The sequence below is a fragment of the Pinus tabuliformis genome, chromosome 5_2 (genome assembly GCF_031772625.1).
Source record: "Pinus tabuliformis cultivar Carrire ecotype Pingquan chromosome 5_2, CPIR1, whole genome shotgun sequence".
Taxonomy (NCBI): Eukaryota; Viridiplantae; Streptophyta; class Pinopsida; order Pinales; family Pinaceae; genus Pinus; species Pinus tabuliformis.
The window spans coordinates 658,395,575-658,403,284 of record NC_142306.1 but is presented as its reverse complement, the minus strand read 5'-3'; positions in this window follow the sequence as shown (position 1 = coordinate 658,403,284).

The following is a 7,710-nucleotide window of genomic DNA, read 5'->3' as shown; positions in this document are numbered from 1 at the left end:
TAACCCTACTTTTGCGAGAAAAGAGATGGGAACTACTGAGATGGATGCCATTGACTACTGAAAAGGTAAAATCCATGTATTCAAGCTACTTCTGTAGAGAAATGAGAAGAAATCACCTTTTTGTACTTTTGAGCGTTTTTATGTAGAATTATTATGCTTGTGTTTTGATTGGTTGTGGCTGTGCAGAGGCTTGGTGGCAAAGGAAGATGGAGTTGGCTTTTGCAGAAGGTGAGGAAGGTGTAGAGGGGTCCTAAGAAATCCATAGTACCCTTCTGGAGACCTCCATTGTGATCAGACTTCGAAAATCACTCACATAAACTTATACAGGAGGCTGCAGGGGATATACAGGAAGTTCTACATGAGGATCTACAAGAGGAGGCCGAAAGTGGTTTTTGGAGGTTTGCAGGTGGAAAAATTATGGGAAGAGGGAAATGAAGGCTAGATGGAGGTGTTGAGGGGTCTAGGACTCTGCCAATGAAGATCAGGAATGAAGGAGATGGTTGGATTTGTTCAAAGGTCAAGAAAGCAACTTTGTGGAAAAATGCAGAAATTAGGGAAGATTGGCGAAGTGAAGTGAATGTTTGGGGAAATAGTGATAGATGAGCTAGTATAGGCTGTGATATGGAGGAATGATAAGCTGGAGTGTTCTACGAGTGAGCTGCACACTTACTACTCAAAACTGACCTAAGCAAGAACCGGAAAATAGAGTTTTGTCTATTTTGACCTAAAATCTAACCTAAAACCAAAGAAGTGCTTAACAGAACTTTATGGGAAGAAACTTATGCGACAAAGATATGGTAAATGAACATGAAATGATCTAAGCATGTGAATCCAAACTAATATCAGCTTCTCCAACTCGAAATCTCACACTAGCAATTGCATTGGGAAAGCAAAAACAGTATTTTTGGTGGCAGCAATAGTGCCTTGATCTCAAATCATGGTCCCAAGGAGGGAGAAAGGAGATCAAGACTTGCTGGTAGCCTCTTTTTGGATCTTTTCTTGTTACTACAACAAACTATCTAATCAACCTAAAGCAAGAACAACTATTGTAACCATCAAAAGCAACCTAATTAACAAAGAAAGATTTAACCTAAACAACAGAAATTATCTCATGAATGTAAGAAAAATCATATAAATACACAAAGGAGGTGTTGGGAAACTTGGGTTGGGCCCTAACCCAAGAGCTTCAGCCCTCTAGGAAAGATCAGTGCTGGTTCAAAACTAGATTCATCTTCATTTATCAAAAAGTAGCAGTTACATCACAAAACTGTCTTCAAAAAGAGCTCGAAAATGAGCTGAGTACAAGGCTGCACAAAAGAGTGAAAATATACTATGAAATGGCTAACCTACTGAGGCTTGGATCCTTCTTATTTATACAAGTGGGGACTCCCAACAGTCCTCCTAAACTTATGGAACTCGACTACCTAAAACTGAAGATAACAGCAGCTCTACTAGACTTGCTCAGCTGCCCCTTGGAATCATCATTGTGGGCCTTTGTTACTCCGAGCTACTGATGGAGAACTCAAGGAAGGGGTCATTAATGAAGGAGACACCTCTCCTATAAGTCCTCAACCCTGTTTCCTCGAGTTTGGTTGCCAATCTGCTCATAAATGCCTAGTCCTTGTCCAAAAATGTCCAAAAATATGCAATAAACACTCATTAGACTATGTGGCAAAGTGACTATCCCCATTCACTCTATTGACATAAATATATTTAAAAACATGCAGAGAACTATTGAGAATGGTGGATTAAATGAAAACAATAGACAGAATGAGCCCATATAGTTACCCATTTCTGGGGCTCATCAACATGCTTGACTTTCATGACCAACTAATGACCCAAGCATCCCATACTTGCCACGAGTTTATAACACGTATTCGGTGGTAAAGTTTACATCATGATGGATACAATACCCCAGCTATGAAAACAAGGCCAACATATCATTGTTGCTTCAACAAGTGATGGAAAACACATCATCACTGCAACACATGATTTACAAACATAAGGCCAAACACTATTGTTTTTCTTTGACAAGTGATGGAAACACAACATCACTTTCACAATTTAAAATGTGACTCAAAATAATACCAGACATCATTGTTGCCGAATAAGTGATGGAAAACACATCATCACTTTTACATTTTAGAATGCAACAAATGATTTACAAAAGAACGACCATGAAACACTAACATATCTAGAAACCATTTTTCACTTATCAAGGTGAATGGGTCGCCTCCTTGTGGCGGTTTTGCTTGTCGAACAACTACTTCATCAGGTTCATGCACCAACACTTTGTCTTTAAGGCGCTAATCTGTATGGAGCCTCCAACATGTGGCTCTTTGATGGCCACTTCTGTCACAATCACTGCACTAGGTCTTCATCCTCCGGATTTGTTTAACATGTTTTTTTGCTTGTTGTTGAGAGGGTCTTTCACACCTCATCCTTTTGTGTGCTGCCATTCTTTTCCAACACTTAGAAAACGTATTGTTTTGTAATACACAAAAGGTACATGTTTTTTGTTCCATGTTTTACGTTCATCTCTAACAACATGATTATAACCGAAATGAACATTTGAATATCGAAACTGGTTATACCTTTCCTTGTTGTCTCTGATGTGAGTATGGCAATGAGAGCTTGCCTTAGCTCTTTCCCGACAATGGAAACTGCCATGGGATGATGGGGATGTGTTCCCATCATTCTCTTTTGTTGACGATTTCAACAAAGTCTCAGAAGCATATGACACCTTCGAGCATTCTCCCTCGGTGTATCTCAAGCCTGCAAATTGAGGTATTTGCACAACCTCCAATGGTTGATTTATGCCTTGGTTATTAACACCAAGTTCTTTTTCCTCCTTGTGCCTTGTCCTAGTAAGGAGCCTCATGTTTGTCCCTGTAATTGGGATCTCCACCTCCCACACAAATCATACTATGTGAAGATGAAACTGAAAGGAAATCAACATTTACCACCTCTTTCGATTTGGAAAGGACTAACAAGGGCTTCTCATAATCTATTGTTGGTGTTTCAATAGATGTCTCGGTGCATTCCCCAACTTCCTTTCTGACATACCCAAGTCCTGTTTGACAGGGTAATTCTTCTACTTTGATGGGGTTAATAATGCCTTGGCCATTAAGCCTAAGCCTTTTCCTTCATACCCCATTTTCTTCAACAATTTGGAGCCAATTCCTATAGCTTTTCCAAGGCCTCATCCTTTGCTTGGAGTTGTCATAGAAAACTATGTGTCTCCTCTTTCTCTTGATGTAGACACATCTTCAATTCAGCATTCTGTGTTTGAAGATTATGTTTGTTGTGCTTCAGTTCTTCCTGGGCCTCTTCCATGGCTCACAACTGAAGCTGCAATCGCTCCTTTTCCTCTATCTCTTTATATAGAGTTTCATACATGATTTCCACCCTTTTGGAAATTTGGAGCATGGTCTCGTACATCACGTTTTCATCCTCTGTTGTTTCATGTTCCATTGTTCACGCTTGCAATTCACATCAACGCAAAGACCACTCCGATACCACTTGATTCAGGTTCGGGTGTGACGAAGGACCCTTCCAAGACCTTTTACTTTCATGAAGTGTTAAATTGCATTTTTAAAAGAAACATAAATGAATACATGTGCATGTTGTAAAGAAAAGGAACATGACAATCATCAGCAACATAAAAACATAAGAAATTGATAATAGAGTTCATCCAGGAGGGACTACATCTTCGGGACTCGGTGTCAAGATGGTGTAGGCCACTACATTAAGTGTTGTCAATAGTGATGATGTACATAAGAGGTGATGTCGCTATCATACAAGGGAAAATGCCCTCATGCAGGAGTGGCTCCAAGATATGTTCCACTACTGGAACTCTCAGTCAAAAGACACCTATCAGTATGACACAAACTCATGCATGATGATCATCCCGCCAACATGGCATAAAAGGGATGTTAATGCAAACATGCATGATGAAAACATGAGTATCCCATCAACATACAACAAAGGGATCTCAAAGCATAACATAATGAGTCATGACAGCAAGTACATCACATAGACAAATCCACGTCACATCAAGCAAGAATCATGAAAACAAGTAATAAACAAGATCCCTCATTAACATCAAACAGGGATCTATGCAGCACAATGCATAACAAAAGAAGTACATGAACATACTACATATACCTCACAACCAAGGGCCATTTGAAGAAGCAGATGTCAAACTGCTAAAGTTGTTCGGACCATCGATCTCATGGCATCAAATCGCATGGAAAGGATTGCTCGCACATGAATGCTGACACCTGCATTCCACTTAGAAAAGTGGTTGGAAAATAAAATAAGAAAATGAAAGATCTGAATGCACCATCATATTTGTGGCATCGAATAGTGCAAAATTGACTATCAAATTTCTGAATTGTGAGAAATTGAGAATCTGGGGTTCAAGGAATCTTTTAGATTCCTCAAAGATTCCCTCCTCTGGGTCCTCTGCAAATCGGCCGCTCAGATCAGGAAACTGACTACGCCATCGGGTTCATGTTGCCGAGAGGTGTAAGATCAACATAAAGTTTGTCCAATTTGGACACTGCAAAAATTTCGCCCTCCTGGAAATTTTGCTCAGTCATGGTTCCACCTGCATAAAATTAATTAAAAAATGACTCTGCCTTGTTTTCCATGCCTGCTCCTAGTTCCTCCATCTCCGTTGTGCACTGGTGAACAACCTCTAGCAATATAGTCTCACAACAAATACAATAATCAACCTGAACAATTTTGTAACACCTCACTCAATCACTGCAAAAACCCCATCAATAATACATGTTGCATACACAAAATATAATCTAATGAAAACATAATGACAAATAATATAGAAAATGATTTACAATCATTCCTTAATCCATCACCATACTGTTGCATAAACTTCTGATTGAATCACGCTTCTGCTTCCATTTACTATTGCTATAAATTGTTGTAGATTTTCAACAAAATTCCCTTCACAACCTGCACAAAATATTTTTCTCTCTCACACACTCTTCCTTTCTCACTCAACCATCACCAAAACACAAAAACAAAATCAATACCTTTTTTTAAGGATATGCTAAACTATCCTCAATTATCTCCAAACCAACACCAGAGGTAAATACCATGGTTATGTCAATACCTAGGACACTTGTACCATGGTAACATCCAAATCAGTACCACAAGTAAATACCATGGTTATGCCAATACCAGAGACACCTGTATCATGGTGATCTCCAAGTCAATATCATAGGTAAATACCATGGTTATGCCAATATCATAGGTAAATACCATGGTTATGGCAATACCATGGTAATATCCAAGTCAATACCACAGGTAAATACCATGGTTATGCCAATACTACAGATCCATGTACCATGGTAATATCAAAGTCAATACCACATGTAAATACCATGGTAATGCCAATACTATGGACACCTGTCCCATGGTAATATCCAATTCAATACCATGGTTATATCAATAATATGGACTCCTATACAATGGTAATCTCCAAATAAATACCATGGGAAAATACCATGGTTATGTCAATACCAAGACTATATGCACCAAGGTAATATCACATTCCAACATACTCCACACACATACCAATACCATCGTAATGCTAATACGAAGAATACTTGTAGCATAGTAATACTCTACTCATGAAATATGCAAGATGCATAAGGAAACAGAGAAAATGCTCAAACAAAACTGAAAACAACTCAACTGCAAAACATATGACATAAACCAAGCCAAATCACATGCAACAATAAAATATCTGCAACTAGTGGCACAAACTAACAAATCTATTTGTAACAAGCCACAAAACGTATATCACAGCTCAAACCACCTACAATACAATCATCTGCAATACATGCCCAGGTTGACATCAATGCCAACCATCAATCACTGTAACACAACACTTGCACCAACAACTACATCATTAATGCCAACACAATTTTGAATCAATTTTTGTATTTTCCCTTACCATGTAACACTACATGAAAAATGGATACGAGAGTGTTGTAAAAAAATTCTTTGAATAAGCTAAAATAAATTTAAAGCAAAAAAATTATATAAAAAGTTTTTGAAAACTATTAAATATAATAAAATAGATTGAATAAACATTTTAATCATACTAATAGTTAACATGGAAATAAAGTTTGTGATAGAATTCTTATCCCATTGTTTTGAGAAGTAAATTACTAAGTTTCCAAACTCAATTTATCTTTTGATAGAATTACCAAAAACTTTAACTATATAGTTAACAAACCCATAATATATTTTTGTAGATAATAATATAAATGCATTATTAATGTAAAAATATTCTTTAGCATATTAAATTGGATAAAAAAAATTTATATAAATATGTGTAAATTTATGTTAATTATTAGATTTTTAAATGATGGAGAATCAGATCCATTGAATCAAAAGAACCTTATCATTTGCAACTGATTTAGTCTAATTATACTTTTAATAAAATTCAAAAATTAAAAACTTATACAAATATACACATATATGAAAATTCAACACTCAAGGTCACATGAGTGTTTCTAGGGCATTTTTTTTGTTCTTCTAGGATGTGCTCTTTCTTTGAGCTAATTAGGCCTCCTAGTCAGTAGGTTAGGATCCATCTCTTTAATAGTGTGAGGGTCCTTGGAGCATTTCCCTCCTTCCTGATTTCGTTTCTGGCATGTCCCTTCAAGATTGACCCTCTCCTCTTCAGAAAGTGCTTCTTTTTTCTTCTGTCAAATGGATCGTGATCTAGAGGATCTAGTAGATTATGAGCACAATCTTCTCCATGGCCATATTTTTCGGTGGGAGGATTAATACCTACCCCACATGTATCTAGTTTTGGATTTCATCCCATATGTATTTTCAAACCCTTCTATCTCATTTTAGGTTGTGATAAGTGGTGTTCTTTCATGACAATGGCTTGAGTTTTAATGTCTCTTTCCCTGTGTCCATGTTCCCTTTTATTTCTTCTCCTATTTTCCCTTCTTCCCTATCTTCCTCTAGTTCAAACATAGATGATTCTCCCCATTCCTATGATCACTTGCCTCCCTCTACACCAATTTGCTCTATTTTGTTGCATGCAAGGGGTTAATGCATATGTAAGAGAAGTGATGCAATGCTCCTCACTATGGGAATCTATACTAAAATGACTAAGGTGATGGATTTCAAGGGAAAAAATTTGGTTGAAATATTTGAGGTAAAGTCATTGTGAGTGATGTCTTTGAGGAATTGCATATCCTTGATATGCCAATTGCTCTCAGGGTATGTCCCCCTTTCCATGTCTTGGTAAGAGGTTTAATGACCTTTGATTTTTAGTCATAGGTTGACTATTCATGCATGTCTTTTTAAAATTGGAGGTGGGGGTGAGTTAGGTTTTTTCTCAAGCCTTGGTCTATCACCTTTGATCTAGTTAGTGAGCCTGTGGAAGAGCTCAAGATCTGGGAAATTCTTCCAGGCCTACCTCTTCATTTCTAGAGTTTGGATTTTTTTAAAGCTAAAGGGGATAAAATAGGATTTCCTTTGGATGTGCAAGAAGATTCACTTGAGAAATAGCACCATCATATGGACTGGATTCAGATGGATATTTGTATGAAAGGAAGTTTAGTCATAGAAGTGGAAATCCTCATGGATGGTGTCATGTGGGTTTAGAAAAGGGATTACTGGAAAATCCATTTGAGGTGTCATTGGTGTCATGAGGTA